We start from the raw sequence: 24,498 nt of genomic DNA on the forward strand, positions 1-24,498 counted from the left end.
AATAATAATAAAATAATTTGATTCAGCTTTAATTTGGCATTGTTTTTTATTTAAATCTGAAGATTAATTTGAGAAAAAATCCATTTGAAAAAAAAGTTTTTTCATATTTTAACTTTTTTTCTACATTTTCAAAGAATTATAGTTGACGAGATCTTTCGTAATACTAGTGCCCTCATACTATTTGTAATAATATATGAACTCAGTCTTCAGATTTAAAATTAGAAGAATCCAAGAAATCAAAAGGAAAAACGAAGGACCGAATTATTTAAAAAAAAAAAACAGATAATTAAATTCAATTAACATTGATTAAAATATACAGAATATTTGAAAAAAACCTTAACAAAGCATTTTAGTGATAAATAAAAAATTTCATATAATGTGATTTCATATTTCAAAAGCATGATGGATATATTGTAGATACAATTATATAAAATTCATTTTTTAATTTTGGTGTATATAAAATCCCAATGTACAAACGCAGGGTCATAAATAATGAAATACTAACTCTCATGACTCAGATATTTTTATAAAAAAAAAAAAAAAAAAATTACAAACCAAATAGCTTTTTATCTTCAAAAAACTACAAAAACAATGACATATATTTTTTAAACAAGTTTTACTCTCTTTGATATAAACTCATATAGGTACTTTTTAGATAAATCATATCTAAGATCTAAATCCTATATGAAAAAATATTTTCATATAATTCCATACATATATTAAATATGTATAAACATCAGTTAGAAAACACATTTTCTCTGATTCTTTGATGTTCCAAATTTTTTGTATATTTTCCATGATTTTTCTATGTAAGTCATAATATATTATTTTCTTTGAAGACTTGGTAGCAACTATGGAATTGACTTAAAATAAAATAATTATTTCAATGAGAGTCGAAATATTTATTAATTATAATTTAGTTACATAATTGACTTAATTATATTTAATTTCAAAAAAAATCACACAACCTTACATTGCATATTCATATGATATCAATCAGATTATTAAAAGTTAAACTGAAAAAATAAATCAAAGTTAAGCTTATTTTGCAGAGGACAATATTTTTCAACTACAATATAAGCTTTAATTTTTAGTTTTATCTATAATATAAAGTAAAAAAGGTGTAAAATATTAGGTGGAACTGTATTCAAGATAACTTAATAAATATTTTTTCGTTCGTTTTTTATTTAACTGTCATCCATACAGTGATTTCCTTTCCTATTTCCTAATAGAGCCTTGAATCGAAATTATACTCTTAAAAAAAGCTTTAAAGGCTAAACCTTCTACAATTGAAGTTTTAAATGATCATTTTTGTGTGCTATTGTTTAAAAAATAATAATAATTGTGGATTTTATCCCACGGCGTTCCAATGCCAGAATTAATATTGCTATATATGTTTACAAGTTTCGATTTTGTAATAGCTGTAATTTGTAGATGCAAATTGTTCAATTAGCAGCCCAAAAATGAAATGAAGGATTTACAAGACCTGGGATAAAGATAATGCAATTATCCAATATTCCATGGATATATTCAAAGTTTCATTGGTTTCATTTTCAATACAAATACTCTATGGTACATTATAAAGTTTCAATACCCACATTTATATTACACATAAATACAAAATCAAAATGAAATGGTAGTATCATTCTATATTTTTAATTAGAATGGCCAATGCTGTAATTAAATAATTCATTTTAACACGAAAAAATTGCAATATGTATGTAAACTCAATCTAAATATATACATTTTAATTATTGAGTACCTCTTTATATTCTAATAAAGATCACCTTTTGGTTAATTAGATGTTACTTTTTTCTATTAATTATTTAACATATATGGTTGTATACTTAAACAAAGTACAATTTAATTAAAAAATTTAAAATTAATTAATTAAAAATATATTTTTAATTCCAAAAAAAAAGTTAACGACAAGATACAAACACCATAAAAAAAATCAATTTGATTAAAAGTTATTTCAGTTTCTCATCTGTAAATATTCGTCATATTTATTTTAACTAATGAAATAAGCATTCATAAAACTTTTTGAAAAATTATTTTAAATAAATCCATTGTTTCTTAAGAACCCCTTATTTAGATGTTCTCCTAAATACCTGCATATATTTATAAAATGTTATTCAAGTATATATTTAATAATTATTCAATAACGGTAATTTTTCATATATTTGCCAAATTACATTGACATTTGTAATAAAATAATAGGAAGATTGGCTTGATGATATAACGTTTTATCAGTTGAAATAATAGAATAATTTATGTATGTTTATGGCCCATTAACACACAAGTAGGTTAGAAGGATATTTTTCATCGTTGAGCGTGGAGAACATAAGTATTCTTCGACGAATTATCGTCAATTTATACCAAAAAATTATTGTTAATAGCCCTTTAGGTATACCGTTTGTTGTCGTAAAAGCAGCTAAAATTGATTGTTATAATAAAAATATGAGAAATTGATAGATTTTATGCATTAAAGGGTCCACATTTGGCCAATTTGTAAGTTTAATAAATCAAATAAAGGTTCCAAATTAGAGTTAAAGTTTTTGTGTATATTAATTCATCCTAAAAAAATGAAAACAATGCCTAAAGTTGTCTCATATATGTATGTAAGGTATTATTGGGCTGTGTATATATATATATAAATTCTTTGGGATTTTCTCAATTTTAATTCAAGCTTGTTTTATATTGACGAACTACATATAACATATAAGTTATATTCAAGATGTTGCATTAAAGATAACTAAAACCCATGAGTACCAGTCTACATGAGTTAGATTTTTAAAATAAAACATTAGTACAGTGTATTTTTTATGAATTGACTCTTATAAGATTAAAAGCAGCTGAATTTACTTACCTGATGGTCCATTGAAATCAGAAAAATTACTTATTCAATTATTAATAAAGGGGTTTAGTGATTGAAATTCATTCATATTGCAAAATATTGAAGAATATATAATTAATTTCAAAACGAAACAAACATGAGCTTTTTAGCTTGCGTATAAGTCGAGAAAATGACACTTGAACGTGATTGCTCACTTCAAGCAATTGGACGTCTCCAACACCACCGTCTACACCGTCAGCAGGACTGAAACGTTAGAGAAGAAGAAAGTATCGGTCAAAAAGACCAAATTGGACTTGAAGGAGTCAAAGAAAACAGCTTAGGCCAACTCCTCAAGTCCATGAGCCTTGTGATGGTGAAAAAGACAATTTTGACACCAGCAATAAATAAAAAAACAATCTCCTCCATTGCAAGACTCTTTTGAATGAGTCTTTTGTACTAATTTTTTAAACTTCCCCGCTCCCCGCCAGCCCTGATTCCGACTCCTTCCATTACACCTTTAAGATGCAGGTCGAGGGGAAGGCCTGTAATGTCCGATATCCACACAATAGATGAATAAATATTTAATTTGCTATTGTAATATCTAAATAATAAATACTTTCTTAATAATTGGCAATTAGAAAAATACAAAAAGCTAGATATTTTATTTTTTTATTGGCCAAAATACATATCTATATTTAATTAAATAATAAAACCAATCCATAAATCCAATGCACAATACGAATAAAACGTTTAAAAATAGTCACATAAAAGCAAGCCACATGTAAATGGGAGTCTAGGAGTGGGGGGAGTTAGAGGGGGGGTCCTTAAAATACATGATGCGATATAAATAAAACAGCCCCTCTAAATAATAATAAATACTCTAAAAAAATAAAATAAAAACACATGAAAACTCTATTAAAGGATTACATTTAGTTGTCTTCTTAAAAACGCTATTGTGAAGCTCAAATGGTTTATGGATAAACTATCTGAAATGCTAAACAAACTAGGTATATTATATTTTTTAAATTATTTTAACCAGCTTTTCAGTCGAGGTTTGAGAGAATCAAAAAGTTCAACATGAAATAGTTGTAAGGTTTTTGTGCTATAAACTAAGTGACGAAAGGAGACCACGTGATCAATATTTGTACATAGTACACTTTTTGTCCTCTAGGAACGTAGAGTATAGTTGAATATTACTCTTTAACTAACTACACATCCTCCATGAATTCACCCTTTTAACTGAACTGACAAGGTGAATTCTGAGAAGGGAAGAAAAAGTGACAAAATGACATTATCTTACACAAGGGGAGAGGGGATATATCATTACAATTTGGATTCTACTCAAGCAAAGCTTCACGCTTGACCACAATGTTTTAAAATATTTGTATAACTTATTTTTAAAACAAAGAAATAATGAGTGGTTTTTAAAAATTATAAGGATAAGAAGATATATATATTTCATTATTTTTAGCCAACAGAACTGATTTACAAAAGAACCAAATATTTGTCAAATAAAGTTTTGATAAATTGACCATCAATCTTAATGAGATATAATTCCATTTTATTACAGAAAATATCGTAACATATAAAAAACATATAAATAAATTAATTGTATGAACATATATCCTTTTGTTAATTTGAGATTCATTCTGATAAAAATAATGTCTACCACTAAATGATTTAGTAAAGTATTAATTTATCTTGGTATTAGGTATTAAGTAATTTAATGAAAACGTTTGATAAAGAAAAAAATATTTTCTAACTTAATAAGGAATTATGATTATGATTTTATACGAGTTACACTATTATCTTATATTATGGTAATTCTCATAAAATTTTATGAGAATAGGTATATAATTTTTTTTATGCTAAGTGTGAAAAAGTATTATAAAACGATAAGTAGAAATAACATTTTTTATAATATAGAGCCTCTTGTAAAATCATACAAACAAAAAAACCTAAAAGTTTTTTAAATTGAAACTGATCATTTCCACAACAAATACTAAAAATATAACACTGTACGACTATCGAATATTTAACAATCTCGACATAATTCTGGTATGGAATATTTTGGTTATTCCCCGGGTAATGCATCTCAGAGCACGTAACATATAAACTCCAGTCTACTCACCTTCAATGTATATGGTGTAATAAAAATAGTTATTTATCGAAGGATCATCTGGTTCCACCTTCATCGGATTGGAGAGTTGGCTGGAGGAATAATGAAGTGGCCTGGAAGACACTGGACTTGAGTTGACAAGATATAACTAACTGTTAAAGCCAAACATTATTTTCTTTCAGAAGATATATATTCGAGATTTTGTGAGAGGAGTACATTTCAATCATAAGTTGTCCATTTACTTTCATTTCATACTTGTTTTCGAGACCAAAAAAAAAATGAAAAAACAAAATTAAAGTTAAGTGATTATCACGTAACCTTATTAACAACATAATCTGCTTACAATTATTAAACTATTTTGCAAAATATATGGAAATACCTTCAAATATAAATTTACGTCCCTTATACTTAAAAAGATAAATTAATATATATTTTTTTCTTTTTGTTCAAGCATTGAGGTAAAAAGCAAACATTAATTAATTATAGTTGATATTTCTACACAACTTAGCTCCCTACAAGAACATAATTTATGGCCACCATAAAAGTCCTTCTTTATATATTTGTTTTGCAATTATAAGGTGAACACAGTTTTATTATATGGACATTAGGTTGGTGTTTTCCAACTTTTTTTTGAAGACTTAAACTGTTTACTTTGTAAATATAGGAACTAAGAAGGCATTTTGAGTTATTTTGCAAAAAATGTTTTTTTTATAGACACTTTCTTAACCTTTACAAAATATTTTACAAGCTTTTATTCTACAATTCTAGAGAATAGAAGTTAAGAAAATTTGATGATCTCCGTATAGTACACATCATTTTTTTAAATTTTCAGAACGGAAATATTTTTAATCTTTTTTTTTTTGTTTTTGCATAGGGTATCTGTATACAAAAAGTTTAAAAATATATTGTCTAGGTTTGAATAATTTCTATAATAATAAATAAATGCTTAATAATAATTATGCGCTATTTTAATATTTATTGAGTAAATATAAAACTTTGTCCCCATTCAAACTTTAAACGAGATGTGCTACCTAAAGATGACATTATAGGGCAAACAAATACTGCAAATCATAAACTTTCCGATGTAGCTGTAATAGAAACTCGAAATTTGAATAAAATTGAAAAACAAATCATCCAAATCTATATTTCTGGTAATTTCCTAATTAAAATAACTATACTCATTGATAAAATGATTCAACGACATATGCAAAAGAAAGTCTAAATATCTTGTTGTTCCGAAATTATTGAGACTGCCCTTGTAGGACAAGATATTACCTTCAAAAGTTTAAAAAAAGTACTCAATCATGTCACAGAGTCTCTTGTGGCTCGAATCATGTCGTGGCAAAGGTTCCCCAACTACCTCTAGAGCTCATCTTCGTTCACTAATGGCATCACCCGATCAACACCGCATGTGAGGTCTTCATGGCTATCAAAAGCGCAATCCCGGAGCAAGTGCTTCAGCTTATGGAAGATAAATCGATCACAGAAAGTGAGATTTGGGCTGTCGGTACTCTTTTTGATTGTTATCACCTTTCGCCGCATTAAGAACTGACTAAATGAAAAGAAAAAAAATATTAGGGTACCCACACATTAAGGGAATTTTTGAAGAGAAGGTCATCAGTCAGGATTCTAAAAATCGCTGTGGATGATGGGGAAAGTTCCATTGAGATCTCTCGAACGCTCAATAGAGATTTGTTCTTCTCTACCACCTCCTTGACTTGGGCTTTAAGGTTGGGTGTCCTTGTTTCTGGGGACATACTGACGTGCCACCTTTTTCGAGCTTAAAAGTGTCATCCCTAATCTCAACAGCCCACCAAAATATGTTTGCACGATTAGGGCAGGCATCAGGGTAAACGATAATGAGGTCGACTGTTTGACCATTTTGTAGTGTATCAAAAAATATAAGTGAAAATTATGAGTCTCCATGATCTGTGACAAATGGAGAAAAGTATACAAATGTGGTATGTAGGCATTAGATATTTTGTCTCTGAAAAGTAATGGAATTTTTCTACCGTGCAAATTCATGATAAAATCGATGCTAGTAGAATTTTCTACATAAATCTTCTCCTTTACTTTCAAAAGAACTTGTGACAGTCATTTCGGGACAGGCTAATATTTATACCCAATGGTGAAACGTTTTAAGAGCTTTTAAAACTAATGTGATATATATTTTATTTTTCTACTCTAAATTTAGTCCTATAAAATTTGAGATTTTTGGGATAAATGTAAATTGTATATAATATAAAAGTAAATATAGACATTTTTTTGTAAAAATGTATTATGTTCAATATCTAAATACTTAATATTTGAACATTTTATCCTATATTTTTTTTAAAAGCTATTTTTAGTATTAAACATATTTTAAATTTTTATTAAATACTTTGCCAATAACAGATATGAAATTCAATTACGAATGTTGAAAGCCAAAATGAAAAATTTTAGGGCTTAGGTTATGAATTAACCCATGTGCTAAAAAGACCCAGACTTCACACATAGATGATGTTTTTTTTTTAATTCACCTCATTTTCAATTAGTAACAACCTTCAAAAGACAGAATTTGCAAATTGAATCCCTAATCAAAGGTTTTAACTTGAATCAGTTCCAACTGGAAAGCTTCTGTTACGCCAACAATTTAACACTGGTCTATTCCGGAACGGCTTTTCAAACTCTGAAACCGATAAAGAAGACATTGGATGTGTTAAGTTTATTTTCCAGAAAACTGGATTAGCAATAAATTCTGAAAAAAAACAGAGTTGATAAGTCCCTATCACGGTTTAATTGAAAAGCAGTGGTCATACTTCAAAATGGCTCAGGAAGTCAGAATTTTGGGCTATAGGATTGGAGCCAGCAGCGTAAAAATGAATCTGCAGGATATTTATACAAGAATGAAGAAAATAAATAACTCCTGCTCTTCTCCAAGTTTGAACATGTAGAATAACATCAGGGCCTGGAATATATATATACAGGCAGCGGGGATCAAATTGTCGCCAAAATATTTTTCTACAAAAAACAACACAAAATATACATTTTTTAACTTTTTTAATCGAAAATCAAAACTATGACGAGAATATAGGTATAGAGTAGCCATTCATTCGATAAAATCACCGTTGGCATCAATAACGGCCTCAATACGGCCTCTGAACCAGCTGCAGGCTGGTCTGACCATCTCATTGTCCATGTTGCCGAATACCTCCTTGATGGAGTCCATCAGGCTGGTCTTGGTGCTATAGGGATGTCTGTTGGTATGTCTCTCGACATAGCCCCAGACAAAATAGTTCAAAGGATTAAGGTCGGGAGAGTTAGGAGGCACAAATCCTTGGTTACGACGTCATAACAGTTCTCGGTTAACCACTGCATGGAGATTTTGGACACATGGCAGGGTGCTGAGTCCTGTTGCCACACCCAGAGCCTGCCTCTGGCCACCCCTTGGATCCAGGGCAGAACCACCTTCCCCAGAACATCCCAGTAGACCTCTGTATTGACCTTTAGACCCGTTTCAAACATGTGGGGAGGCAAAACATTACCTTCACTGCTGACCACCCGGAACACCATGACCATTCCAGTGAACTTGGTCTTCATTACCTTTCTCACATGGCTGGTGCAGGTGGCTATCCACCTGTTCTTCTGCTTGTTGACCTTCTGATCTTGACAGAAATTATTTTCATCAGAGAAAAACCACAGCATCCCGGGCTGCTTTGGGTGCTTGAGCTTGTTGAACAATTTTGTTGACTTCATCAGCCTGTTGTCCTTTGCCTTCTGAGTCAAGATCTGACCCAGCTGCATCTTGTAGCTCCTGCACCTTAAATCCTCAGACACACAGTCCCTTATTGTTTTCTCATGGCAGCCCAGATCCCTCGCCATGGTCTTCATGGACCTGGTAGGGTCATCCTCAACCATCTTCTTTACCTTGTCGACAAAGTCGGTGTTCCTGACATTCCTGTAGGCGCCCTCCTCCTTGAGTGCCCTTTTTATGGTGGCATCAACATCCCAGGTGTCCTTTAGTTTCTTACGGATACGCTGAACAGTCCGTAAATTCACTCCTAAGGCTGAAACAATCGTTGAATTGGATATTTCACCTCCATTATTACCAATGCCATGACGACGGCGGACCTCGAAAGCTCCTCGTTCCACTTATAGCTCTTTATCTCCTCATATGATGACGACATGATGCTAACTAAACTACTTATCGTCAGCTGACGAGAATAGCTTTCCTATTTGGTAACCGGTTTTTTATTTGATAATGTCGTCTTCAAGTTATCAAGGTTTAAAGTAGGCGACAATTTGATCCCCACTCCCTGTAATAACAAGTGAACTGTATCTACTTCCCATCAGTTCTGATGAAATAATTAACAATTTTGAAAATATCAAATATAGAAAGCTCATTTTCGAATTTACAAGAAAAAAAATATTTCATCAAGTATAATCCATAACCATCTAGATTATGGAGCCCTAGATATTTTCAGTTTGTTTGATTTTTGGAAGTATCTCAATAGGATCTGAATTTGTAAGCTATGGGACAGAGAAAATTTCTGGCATCTTAATCATATATTGATAAAGGAAAGTAGTAGTTTTAAGATAACTCACACAATGGTCTCTCAAAAATATTGTTAAGATTTTCAGCTCGAATCCATCATAAGTTTTCGTAATGGATGTAGAAGCATTTTGGAGAAATATGAAATTTCAAAGAAATAGGAGATGTCGATGACGGAAAGTTTAAATAAAATGATCATAACAACCATATGCTCCGATATTGCAGAGGATGTCATATTGTCTAACTCATTGATCAATCAAATTGTCTCTAAACGTTTATCTTCGATCTTCGGCTCTGTTTGTACCTTTTAGGTTAATAATTTCATCAATTTCAACGGCCTTCCTAAGGAACTGTTCCAAAACTACTTCTCTTCTGCCTCTCAAAACAATTTAAAAAGACTTAACATATCCCAACAAAGACTAGCAGATTGTATAAATGCTATATAAATTAAATTTCTAGGTTGTCCGGAAAAATGGTTTAAATATCGTTAACTTAGAGGCACACTTGAAGTCGCTGACAAGTTTTTCAAAGACGAGAGGAAATTATCTCTTTTCTGCTAATAAATGCCTGAAACGATAGATCACATCAAGTGTAACAACATTTGACCTACATGGGTATTATGCAACTCATTGTAAAGCGACATGCTAAAAAATTTGGATGGATCGTTTTTCTGACAATCAGTCAAACGCTAAAATTGACGCCATGATCAACAAAGAACAGTATATTTTACAGAAGCTAAGGACTATAACAAACAGTGATTTAAATGGGTTGATTCATATTTTAACTTTGTACTCGAGTACTTTAAATCGCATTTATTTTGAAATTTTAATTGAATATCGCTTTTAACTTTGAGATGTTTTATTATAATATATTTTATGTGATTTTGTCGTTCTTGTTTTCTATATTGTAAAATAATTTTTGATTGCATAAAGAATTTATTTTAATGAAAGCCAAGGAAAAAAAACACCTTCAAAAGACCGATGTCAAAATTTTATGACAATTTGTTCTTTAGTTTAGGAGTTACTGTATTAAATATGACGCTACTTTTATTATTTACAAAATATTACATTAAAAATAAAATCGTGTTTTAGTCTTACACAGAATGAATTATAAAATTTCTAAAAAACCAAAACAATTTTGAACAAAAAAAGCAGTGTTTTCTAAGATAAGGCTGGGAACTTTTTGGTAAATATGTTATAAAGGGGTTTCCTATAGGAGGTGTTATTTTGATATTCAAAGAAAAATAGCATTTTTTGAGATAAATGATAAGATGTTGATTTCAATACAAAGAGAAAGGTATGCCATTAATAATGGAAAACAATATCACCTAAATGGCCGCCACAGCTACGCTTACAGGACCATATCCTTTTTATAAAACTTTCCTTCATCAAATGGCAAAGTGGCTGTTGTATGCCCTCAATACCTTCTCAAATTCCATCTTTGAAGTCTTGAATCGACGATGGGATGTTGGTGTAGACCTTATCCTTAACGTATTCCCAAATGAAGAAGTTGCAAGGTGTTAAATCACAAGATCTCAGTGGCCAATTGCAATAATCTCTTCGAGAGATTCACGGTCCTGAAACTTTTTCTGTAAATGAACGATGATTATTTCATTGCTTGTGTGGCACGAAGCAACATCTTGTTGAAAGATAACGATGTCAAGATCAATACCATCAAATTCCATACATAAAAAATAATTAATCATCTCTCAGCAGTTCAATGCATTCACTGTAACTGTTTCTCCAGCCTCAGTTTTGAAAAAGTAAGATCTAATGAGACCGACGGAAGATAAACCGCACCAAACAGTTACAAGTTGAGGATGAAGAGGCTTTTCAAAATAAATCTTGGGTTTTTCGAGTCCCAGATGCGACAGTATGGCTTGTTGACGATGCCATCGAGGTAGAAATGGGCCTCATCAGTTAAGATGATGTTTCCATGAAACTTTATAAGCCTTTAGATCTAAGTCTTTATGCAAATACGGGGTAATGGTATTTGTGGAAAGCTTCATTCCCAAGAACGACAAGGAATGGGCAACCCTGTTTTTTTCAACATTTTAGGCTACAGCAGCAATATCCTCAGTTGTTCTTGAGCAACATTTACGGGTTTTATTCTTCACATCAAACTTGCCCCAACAGCTCGAATTTTTCCACCAACTTCTATATTGCGGTCCGACATGTTGCTTCACGACCACTTAAAAGAATTATAGTCTAACAAACCGTCTTTGATAGGTTTTCCCCATTTTATAGTGAATTTTAATACGTTGTTGAAGCGTGTATTGTTCCATTTTTATTAATGGCGTAGTTTGTAGCTGTCAAATGTAAACAAATCAGAGATTCAAAAGGCAAATCTACCGGAATAGCAGGGTATTCAAAATAACACCTCTTATTGAAAAACCTTTTAGATACAACATCTACAAAGGAGTAATAGCCAGTTTTCAAATTTATAATTCTTAGAAAATAGAAAACCTGGTTTAAGGTATCCCCCGTACCAAACATCCACGTTTTTTTTTCCCCTTACCTGACCTCTAAATACAGATTTGATATGTACAAAAACAAGTTAATTGCCTTATACAGGGTAGACAACAGAACATGGACTCGTGAGGTGGTTTAAGAAATACAACAATATATATTTTTTTCTCAATAATAGATAAAAAGATAATGTTAACAAAACATGTAAATAAAATATTTGCAAAACTTTTTCATTTAATATGGCCACTTTTATTATGAGTTATAGCACTTACACGTCGTATGAAGGAGATGAAGGAGTTGATGACCAATTTCTGTGACAAGTTGTCCCATACAGTAACTATGGAGGACTTGAGTGTGTCCAAATTTGAGTTTCCATCTGTGGAATAGGGCCGGATCCCTTTGGACCAGAATCGAACCATGTTATCTGTGCACAACTTTTGGCACTTCCTGAGTCCACACGTAATTACCCTCCGGTTAGTTGGTCTTCAGCCAAGGCAAGATGGTATACCTAAGCACATTATAGTAGACCTCCTGGTTGATATTCTTTCCAGCCTTATTTTCTTTCCATAAGAGGTCACAACGCTGAGCACCATGCTTTTGACCAGATATTTGGTGTGGTAAAATCCTTGGAACTTTCTTTTTTATTTTCACAAGCTAACAGTTGTTCCGGTGGTTGTGAAATGATCAACTTGGAGTCAAGGTTGTCCTTCACCCCCCCCCCTATTATTCGTCGCTGCACTAAAAGATCTTGGAGATTCGAATATAAAATAATTCAAAGGGTTTGGAGTTGATTTTCGGACCTCGAGACATATAATTGTTATGTATGCCGAGAACGTCACATTGATGTTAGAAGCTAAGTCTGATAACGTATTGAACTGATTTTAAATTAGTTCAAGAAGTATGAAATGAGGTCCATTTTGAAAATCAACAATAAAAGACAGTTGTTCTTCCTATTGATAAATGGAACCCAAGTAAAGATATTCAAAGTGTCAGCTCTTCAATTAAGGACACAGTGGAAATATTGATAATTATATGGGATACATAAGGTTACTCTTATTCAAACTGAACATTACTAAAAAAGTAATTGTGTTCTTCAATTTACCAATGGGGAAGTTTCAGTCTTCAAAAGAGAGCTGACCTCTATTATTTCCTAATTATTCCTAATGTACTATGTAATGCAATATCTATTCACTGGGTCGCTGAGAGGGCAATTGAAAAAGAAGAGTCATGGCTTAATAAGTTATTTCATAGGATCTATTTACCCTCAATAAAAGATCTCTTGTGGGAGGGCATTTGAGAATGTACTTTACATTAAATTATAAGGAGGAAGCTGACTGAGCTCTTAAAAATATTTGACTTGCCCATATCGTGGAAGAAGAGAATCAAAGGTCCAATCTCTAAAGTAAAAGATGGAAAGCGATTTACTTCGTAATTTCAAATATCTTTTAGGATGTATATACTTCAATGCTCTTTGCAGGGACTGTGGAAAATTGTTTAGCACAGTTATTCTTGCCTCTGCAGAATGCCTTTCACTACATATACTGAAAAAATTTATATTGCTTAACATAGCAGGAATAAGTGATAAATTTGTGACTTCTATTCTATTATTCGGACTCACGTCAAATATTTCGAGTGCTCCAACAAAAACTCGCACTATAGAGTTAGCTCTCTTGAGCTGCAGAAGTAGGATGGCAGAGATTTTGGCAGATGGCGAAGATATACGAAGTGAAGAATTTAGAGCTATTCTTATATCGACAGCTGCGAGATACTCTGTTCTTGCTATAAAAATTCAGCATTCTTTTAATATAATGTAGAAGTAGACTGGGGATTTGAACTACTCATATGGTTCGAAAGGTAAAATGACCTTTCTTCGCCGTCTAATACGCATCCACAGACAGTTTAAATTTTTTTGTGTATCCCATGCTTAAATGTTGTGATTTTTGTTACCATCTTACCTTTTTTTAGTCGTAATATTTTGGTAATTTTTATTTATTTGTTTTCTACCTAATCATTTTATTAAATTTTTTTATTTTATTATAATTTATTTAAATGTGATACACTACAACAGAGGACCTTTATTATCTTTTGATTCAGCGTGCTAATAATTTGTTGTATTGACTTTTGTTTACGGATTTAATTATAAACTAAATGATTATTTATTTATGTAACTTCTCCAAACCAATAAAGTCTTTATGTGAAAAAAAAAAAAAAAATCTTGTTCTAGAAACCTTTTCACGCCTTCATCCATATGAAGATTTTTTTTTGCACCTCTCGAGCCTCCTGGCTTTCATACCCACTGTCAGAAGGTGAGGTACAGTCCTTGTAACATAAACTAATCCCAAGTTTTGCTTTATAGACCTCCTAAGGGTCCATAAGCCACAGAGAAGTCATTGGTGAAGCGATTCATCGACTTAGTGGGATCCTCTTTTATATTCTTCTCCAAACTTAACAAGAATTTGGTATCCCACTTTAAATTATGCCCTTTACTTTCTGAGCTCCTGGAGAGGTATTTTTCATTGTTTTTATCTTGGCCAACTTAAAAAACAGGCTCCTAGAACACTTAACAATGATTCATAACATTAACTCAAGCATCTAGGAGATCTGAGATGCATTGCCTTTTTACTTGTTGCTCACTCATGATGATAAAATAACATGACTGATTAGTATAGTTTGTTTATGTTAAAAGGACGGTGTAAACAGAATATCAAAAAATAATCACTAAAACTTTTCATAGTAATGAGAAAATAAACATTACTTAACAGTCCACGTTTAGCTGCCTACCCTATATATATATTTTCTAAAGCTGTTATCATATTTTCATAATACGTCATTCAGTAGAAAATACATTTTATAAAACATATATAATTGGCCATTAGACAAATGTCAAAAGTTGATTTTATTATTCATGACTCCATATCGGAATTTAATCTTTTTCACATCTCTATCTTCATATTACAATATACATATATATTCATATAAATTGTCTTATTTAGCCATAGTTCTATTCCATATGGAATTCACTTTTTTGTGATTCCAATTATTTTATCTTCAGCTGTATCAGTAGAGAAAATATTAACGTTGTCTTACTGCGAATGAGACAATTATCCATTTAGCATCTAGTTCTACTCAAAGTGCTTGTAAATATTTCAGTAATAGTTAGTACCAATCTTCAAAAGATAGTTGTTAACATTTAACATATTTTTTTTAATTTTAAACCATTATAATAATAATATTTCAGATAAAAAAGTATATTTCAATAATCTAAATTAAATAATGGATTACTCCAATTTAATTATCTTATCAATTTTTTCTTAAAAATTGGATATTAATCCGAAATTTTAAATTATATATGAAACTAGTTCATAAAACTGTCACTCTTAAAAAGTGGTATTTCGGATTTGATAGAAAAAATAGGAAAATTAGAAGTATGAAAGAATACTATCATTTTATTTTTTTTTCTTTGCTTTTTAAAATAACGTAATACATGAAATATCAATACAGTTCATTAAAAAAGTCATAAAGGTCAAAAAACCTTCACTAATTAAATATTAAGTTGAGAAAAAATTAATTCCGTATTTCCTACACTTTTTTTAACTTAGTATATCTTGTTTATTATTGGTCACATCGAATTATACGATACGGTGCTGTAATGGTGTGAGTGTATACTACAAATAATTTTTGGACAGTATTGCATTTGGGCTGTTCAATCGTGAATTATCGTTGAAGTCTCAAAGGAAGAAATTCGGCATTTTTTTGCAATTTTACTACCTGAAAGGAAAAAGGTGTCCAAAGTGACCAAAAAAATTTGCAATGTATAAGGGGCCAATACCCTTTTTGCTCGTGTTACAAAGCCGTGGTTCGAGTGATTTTTTTTTTTTTTGCAGCTCAATTCTGCCATCTACTGTGAATAACTCAACTGTTTGAAGATGGCAATCGAACAAAAGCGACTAGTATTGCTGAATCGGAGATAACACCATGCTGCACACATCCTTGGCGACGCGCCAGAAACTCCGGGAGCTCGGATGGGAAGTTTTTACGCATCCACCATACATTCCAAACCTGGCACTAAGTGACTACGACCTGTTTTTGTGAATGAGCCATGCAGTTAGGGTTACAAATTTGGCTTCAATAGAGGTCTGTGAAATTAGTTGTTCGAGTTTTTTTCGACAATAGGTACAAAGGCTTTTTCGGGAAAGATATTATCAAGGTCGATCCTCGTTGGGAACAAGCTATCAAACAAAATGGGGTATATTTGGCTTAATTCGGATGATTGTAACACATCTTAAAAAGCATTGAAATAAAGAAAAAATACAAAATTACTTTTTATATAACCTATTACCTAAAACTTTTATTATTTTTGGGGAAATGAAAGGAACTATGCTATATTTTCAGAAAAAAGTCATTTAATAAATGAGATAGAAAACTAGTTTAAAAACCCCACTTTGCCGGAAGAATTGCTTAAAACATTTCCTTCAAAAATACCTATAAATATATTGCAGAGTAAATTTTTCCATTTCTTCATTCCATATATAAAAACATTATTACATTAAATACTTTTCTAATTAAAAATAAGAACAATATTGTATGGTGCTACTAAATCTATTTATATTGAATAGGAAACAATGTAACATTTTCCAGGCATTTCTGGACTGTTTGGAATCTGAGACAATGTTTCATAGACAAATACTTTTAGATGGTTCATTATTTGATAATCTTCACAAGGTCTCAATTTACAAACATATATCATATTGTAAACATTGATAATTCCTACCAAGTTGAATGTGGTATTTATTTATTCTTAAATTAAATTTATATATATATATATTTATTTACTTAAAATAAACATTATAAATTAAATACAGTACTTATTACATAATCATTCAACAATAATGTCATATATTGTTAAATAATAATTAACATTTCCACGAATATACATGTTTATGGGATCACTATTTAAAAAATAATAACAAAATAAAGAAAAAGGTTTTTTTTACAATTTTCAACACTTTACTATTGCATTATTCTGTATTGTTTCCCCCTTTTATTCGGTAGACGGGTTGCCCTTCTAGTTTTTATAGTTATTTAATAAGTATCTCATTATCATCAAAATTTCCATCATTGATATTGATTTCTAGAACATCTACTCCATCCCTGGAGGTATTGCCCTTTTATAAGTCCTTGTCGTGTACATGACTGACTATATTTTTCCTATCTAGGCTTCTATTTTGAACTTTTCTGGGGGACGTCACGCCGTTGACCCTCGGAATTCTGCAATTCCATTGTTTCTGTACTATGTCATCCACTCTATTAATTAATAGCCACACAGGTAGGCATACGAAGAAGAGGTGCTTTGAATTTCCAATCGCCAAGGCGCAGAAAGTACACTGTTCATTTCTTACTACTGATTTGAAATGTAGATTGAGGATGCAGCCATTCGATACTGGAACCATTTTTGTCCATGACAAGTGAAAAAGTTTCCCATTACTGTTTTTGGATCCTGGTTAAAACCTAATATCCCTATTCTACTGCAATGCCTTAAAACAATTGTTGTACTACTGTCCAACCTTTGAGCTTTTGCCATCTTCAATGCATCCTTGTTATTGTTGAAGTCATTTTTCCTATTAACAAAAGAACTGAGTCGGTGTGTAGATAAATGCCTTGCTATACTTTAAATTAAATATAATATTTGAATATTTTGAAGAATATATCGCAGAGGACTGACGTATGATTAACTTTATACTTTTATCAAAAAGTTGGATTTACAGACAATATCAACAGGTGAACGACTTTATGGGATTTGAAATAATATTCTCCTAAACATACATAAAAGTGAACAACATATAGTAAGCTAAAGTTTGTAAAAATTTGAAGGTTAATTAATATTGACTTGCTAGTGTTAAAAACGATCAGCAAACATTCACCAATTATATGCTAACAATTGAATGCCGAATATAAAGGTTTGATCTTATCTAGTGATATATATTTTATTATTTTAATCTGGAATTACATCGGTGCAAGGGTCGCGGAGGAGGATCACAAGAAATCTTATCTCTGATCAGGGAAGGAGAGATAGTTGGAACAATAAATAGACAACAAATAGAAAGACAATTTTCCAATACTCATGGGACCTGAACATGTGGTAACCTTCCTCTCTGGATGCAAACACATTGTACAACTACTTAATATCAAACCTCTATAAGGTGTGGAACCAAAGCTTATAACTTAGTTAAAACTGTGTATCTCCCTTAATTTTTATCTTAGGAGGTTGCCTGAAAAACATTTTAATTTTGATACTCAGTTTATTATCAATAGAAAATAGTTTACGTTTTATTCATGGTCATTGGCCATGAATAACACGTAAACTAGAAAATGACTGAACAAGAACAGAAAAGAGCACGTGTAACAGATTTTATCCTTACACAAGTGGCCCTAAAATAGCTACTGCCATTGTAAGCGTGTTCTTGGGCATAGTCTACGACATCCGGAAGGTCCTGATTGAAGGTAAATGTGTGAGAAGACAGTCAAGAAGCGGTGGATCAAACAAAACTTGAGGATGATCCTGTTGCTAGCATCCAGCAAAAATCGAGGAGGACCATGGAATCTCCATGAGAAAGTTTGCTTTGCAATTTGAGGTTGACTGAAACACCATCAGTAACCTGGTCAAATTAGATTTGTTTATGAAATCAGAATTGTCAGACACGGGATAAATATTATATAATCATAATTCATTATTGATGATATTATGTATAACTTTTGACTTTACCATTGTCCGTATAATGTCTATTAATGATCGAAAAATGCAATCATCTTATATGCATTACAGAAATTCATATATTAAACTGAACTAGAAGTATGTGAGGACAAAAATAGAACAAACAAGAATATTTACATGTTATAGAATACTTATAAAGAAAGAAATCTTTTTTTATATTTTATTAAATTTGATTTATATTTTAAAAAAAATAATATGTAATTTAAATTGCAAATAAAAAAAACAAAAATGAATGAATAGTTAAATTTTATAATTAGTTTTTAAAACTTTCATTTGAAAATACTTTTACTTTAAATTAAGCAATTTTAGATATTCTAATTGTTATAATGGTATACAAAATATTTTTATAGGCAAACAAACTATCACAAATTATTGAAAAAAAAAGTTTATATTTGTTATCTATAAATAGAAATTTTATCTAAAAATTGTTTTATATACATTCGACTGCATGTGTTTGTTAAATCAATAAGGATTCTATATGTAGTAAAATACTTACATGATGAATCTACTATCTTAGTTATTGCTATATTTTTTTTTTCATTAACCCTACTTTAGGTGAATTGGGATATTATAAAGGGGTAGGCACAAAACTTGTAATTGTAAGGTTGCATTAGAAATGCTTTAATAATGTTTTATTTCTATTTATACTCGTGGTAACTGTTATAGGGTCATTCTATGCCAAATCTATCAAAAAAGGGACATTTTTTACGGCACCATGTTCTTTTTTTTATTTTGAAATTTTACATAAAGCCTAATATTGAATAGATACTCAACAGTCTAAATTTTAGTCTTCTTTGACCTTCATATCAGTTGTTAGAAGCCCATAAAGTTCCAGCATCGAGGCCAATACCCATGTTTTTAAACAGCTCTATCTCTTGTGATTTTAATGATATCGATCTAAATTAAACGTGATTGAATAGTTTTAATAGAAACATTAATTATTCTATATTTTATATTTTCACCCAATAAAATTTCCCTTTGACCTTGAGGTCACGAGGTCAAATCTTTGGTCTTAAAAATTTCAAACATACTATACTTCAAATTTTCATGAAATGCCTGCCAACATATATTGATTAATTTCAAAAAAAGTTTGGGGCCTGCTTTCAAATTTGGGTCAACGCTATTAGCAAAATACTAAAAATGGGATGTACAAAACTTGGGTACCATATTAGAAGAGATAATTAACTTAGAATTGTGGCGAGACAAATTTACAGTCATTTATATATTTTTATTAAATCTAAATGATATTGATTTGGTATACTACAATTGCCTTCTGTGTTCGTAAATAATTAAGGTATTATAAACCTAAACTACTATAAATTTTACTACCTAGTTCAAAATATAAAGCATATTAACTCATGTCAATCCAACCAAATTTCAATAAAATATAGTCTTATGAAAAGATCACGAGATAAATTTCTAACTTTATTTCTGTTATTAAGAATTAACAAATAATTTATAATGCCATACAATAATATTTATTTTTTTTTACAGCCGCTGTATTTTATATAAATATTTTCTGAATCAATCCTTAACTTTTTTTGGTGTAGTGATAACCCTTTTAACTATCAATACCTCAGAAGCAGTTTAATGTTTCACCTGTAAGGAAAATTTTGACACAGGGATAAATGAGAGAAACTTCTGAGTTCCGGGTATAGGGGTGGCCCTTTTTTGCCTATCGCTTAAGAGTACCAATTCTTGATTATATCACTACATTTGGAATATGCAAAGTTTATATTCTTAATATTTTCTTCTCAAAATTTATAAAATTCCATAGGAGTTAAAATTGATTCTGAGTTTTTTCGTTTTGAACAACACTGTAGACTTGCTTTACTCACTAACCGTTTAATTGTACCTCCTAAACCATCACCTGGTCCTTTTCCATGACTTTTGCCAAAAAGTTCAATTCTGCCCAGATTCCAAAATCTTCTTTGTGGTAGCAAAGGTGTAAGAAGTTCTTACCATTCTTATATTGTTTTGCACATCTTTCCTAAAAGATATTAATGTATGGCAAGGTTTCTTTAACAAATTGGATAAATGTTTTGATATATAAATGGACGCTCACAGTACCGTGAGTGTTACACTCAGATATCATTTCAAAGTTAACATGTTTATAGCTGGTGTTTTGCTTGAAATATCCAACGAAAGGGTGAAGTGTAACCATCAAATTGTTTCAATGAAAACTTTGCACCTCGTCCTGAATTACGAAAGAAAAATTCTCAGAAAAGTCACAACCCACTACCATTTCTCCATCTCTTAACTCTTTCTTCACTCTTTTAAAGCTGGAGGATTGAATTTTGGTTATAAAAGCATGCTGTTGATATTTTTGAAGACTTTCGTAAAATCTTCAACGAAATCTGGACTATATTTCACTAATGTTTCCAGTTGTGACCTATCTGTATGTGTCCATCTTCTACAAGTTATTTCATCAATCATATTTTCCTCCAAAATCTGAGACAATATGTTTTTTAATTTAATTACGTCAACACTCACTCTACATTGACGGAGACAGCATTCTATAGAGGGAGGATGCCATTGGAGAATAATGAGGAAATCATGGAGTGATTGAAGTTTAACATTATTATATTCTAAATTTTCCATCCAACACAATTTATTAAAATTAGCTCCATGGAGCATGAACTTCTTATTTTCGAAATAACGCAAACGCTTACAGAATCTGTCCAAGAACTTCCGGCTAACACACATTCCTTAGGTCTAAACTCTGCAAACTTCAAAAAACCAATTTTATATTGTGGATATGTTTGTTTGAAAAGATGATGAGCTTCTTGTAAGTTACATAATATGAGGTGATTTTGCTCTTGGCTCCATTCTTACAAAAAAACACGGTATCTTTTTGTCCTGACAACATCCTGATCACATCTTCGGATTTATAAAAGTTGATGACATCTTGAGCAAAATGTTCATCAATTCTGGAGCTACTTTTTGGATTTGGATCCTCCAAAATTCCTTTATCCATGGTCAATTTCCTGGTAAATTGGGAAAAATGATATGTTGTTTTGAAAGTATTTTTGATTTTTCTTATATGCCAAATATTTGAAACCATAATCAAGACTTTTATTTTTTCTCCATTTTTTTGTATAGTTATTAAATTTATCCTGTAATTCGTTGATGAGTTAGTCAAACTCTTGAGTTTTTAATGCGTTTGTAGTTTCTTCGTTGACATTTATATCCGAAACTAAATCCATCCCTCCATAAATATTTATTAATTTGTTTTAAATGGCTTTCGATGTTTTTGTGCCTTTTCCTGGACATATTTTGGAATCATATGACTAACCCTTTTTGTAGGACTTTCTTCTAATGCAGATAAACATTTATTGAAGTCCAAAACTGCAAGTTTGGGATTGCTAGGGTCGTCCGAATCACATTCGTTAGAAGAATTTAAGACCATTGTGTTGTTTTCAATGTAGAACCTTTTTCGGGAGGTTTTTCGTTTTTTAGCTTCTAATTCCTAATCATTAGTTTTAAAGAGTACTTGGTCATTTTTATTTTCCTAACTTATTCATCTCCACCAGCTACACTCCCCCCCCCCTCTTTGTATTAATCTCATACCGTATATTTGAATGTAAAAATTATTTGAACCTATACACATATAACCAATGCATTAGTGAGGATTCATTGATTTTTAGTTATGATAAATTAAATAAATCGTTTCATTTGTTTAAACATAAATGTATATTGTTTTCTGGTCCTCAAAAAAAGAATCGATTGTATAAAAAAAATAACTATTACAAAACTTGTAAACAAGGCCATTGCAAACTTGGTCACCAAATATGGACAACTTCGACAGCAATTACAGAATTTTATCGTCCGGATGCATGGCAGGAGTTGGTGAAAAACTCACCATTGAAGTTGTCACACACAGCAAATATGGTGGTCGTCAGTGAATCCATATTTGGGTGTGGAGTTTGTTGTTTTTCCTCTCCAATTTATTTCACACAGCAAAGTCAAGCAGGTTCAACTAGACAGGACGTCCAGATCCCTCTTTCAATAGTGCCCTCCACTTCTTGCTTTCCTGGAAAGGTCTTTTTTATCATTCTTCATCCTAACTGTCTTGTAAACTAGGCTCCTGGAGTATTTCACAATATCCATGACCCACTCCACCTCAACTTCAGCATCTAGGAGATCTGAGGTATGCTGTTTTTTGGCTTTTTGGTCACTCAGGATGATGAAATGACGAAATGATTCATATAGTTTGTTTATGCACAAAAGAAAGTTGAAACAGAATGTCCAAAAAAACAACACCATTAAACGTCCATACATTAATGAGAAAATTAAATAAGATTAAAATCAAGGAGTTCATCCCTAACCATCCGGGAGAAAGGTCTTGTTCCCTGGGCCCCCAACATCACTTCCAGAATGAGCCATTGAACTTCCAAAAGGATGATGCTTCCACCCACACATCCAAGAAAATGCAGACGTCATGTGAGAAGAATTAGTGTGGTTTCAAATACAATAGTGTCTAGCCCCCTCCAGCTCCGACCTAAAAGTCAAGGATAAATCCATGATTCATGATGAAAATAGCATATGTAATCCCCACTAAAAATTTACACGACCTGAAGGCCAAACTGGTGGCTGCCTGGGACTCCATTCTAGCGGACTTTGGGCTGTGGTCAAAGCTAAGGGTGACCATTTCAAATTGAAGTTATGTCACATGTGTTTGAAAATTGTGTTGACCTATGTCTATAATTATATGCAAATTATATAATTAATTATATCATTAGTATTTTATTAAACCTTAAATATTATAGTTGTTCTTTTTAACAGTTAATACTGAGTGTACACTGTACATAAAAGTTTATATGTAACTCCTGATAGCAATTTTAATTAACTATTTCAAATATTCATAAAAAATTGTCAAAATTTATTTGTCCCTTTTAAAATTCCTTATCTTTACTTTTGAACCAAAATGAAATAATTGGTACCCTAGTTTTAATATGATGTAAAAATAATTTGGTTATTTCTTCTTTTCTCTGTTTAATTAAATCAAGAATGTGTTTTTATTTACTTACAAAATATGTAGTTTGCTTCATAGTGAATTCAGTTTATAAAAATAAATGAATATAAGCATTTCATTTGTTTAAACATTACATTCATTTTAAAACAAATAAATGTAATTGATTTGAAAATAGTATATCTTTTAAATAAAGGGGAAAAAATTAATTCCATTTTATTAATAATTTTGTTGTATGCTATTTATTAGTGCTTTCTCTTTTAATATTTGTTAAATAAATGGATGACGACTAATATTAAATCATTCAATCATTTAAATATATGAAATTTTGATGTTCATTAATGTACTGTATTATTACAGAATAAAATTATGGGTAATGTGCAATGCAAAGGAATATTCAAAAAAGGTCGTCTTAAAGACGGCAAAAAAATATCTGACGGAGATATGAATCCTATACAAAATGTCCATGATATATTATGTCTACACAAGAAAATGGAAGGAGGTGGCTTGGTCGGCAGTCAACCCACCGAAAGCAATGCCAAAGGAGAGTCAGTCCAACCAATCGTCCCATCCAGCCCAGATGCATTAACTACTCATGAAATTAATCATATTAAGGTAATTAAGTTGCAAAGTGTATATTTTCTACAAACAGTCAAACATGGTTTAACAGCCGCCTGTTTTAAAAGTGTTGCTCTACTAAGTGGTCATATCCAACTTACAAATTTAGAATTGTAATGAAATTTAAAACCTGGATTAAGAGGTCACCTGCACTAAGCAGCCATTTTTTTCAATTCCCCTTG

The 24,498-nt window shown here is 31.1% G+C and overlaps 1 protein-coding gene across 1 annotated transcript in view; it reads left to right on the forward strand.

The window, feature by feature from the left end:
• Positions 1–24,498, forward strand: part of LOC121122100 (uncharacterized) — a 113,018-nt gene that overhangs the window by 75,187 nt on the left and 13,333 nt on the right. The window contains exon 3 of the mRNA XM_040717110.2: positions 24,059–24,313. The gene's annotated coding sequence lies outside the window, so the exon portion shown is untranslated. The remainder of the gene's footprint in view (positions 1–24,058; positions 24,314–24,498) is intronic.

This window comes from Lepeophtheirus salmonis, chromosome 7 (genome assembly GCF_016086655.4).
Source record: "Lepeophtheirus salmonis chromosome 7, UVic_Lsal_1.4, whole genome shotgun sequence".
NCBI classification, from domain to species: Eukaryota; Metazoa; Arthropoda; class Copepoda; order Siphonostomatoida; family Caligidae; genus Lepeophtheirus; species Lepeophtheirus salmonis.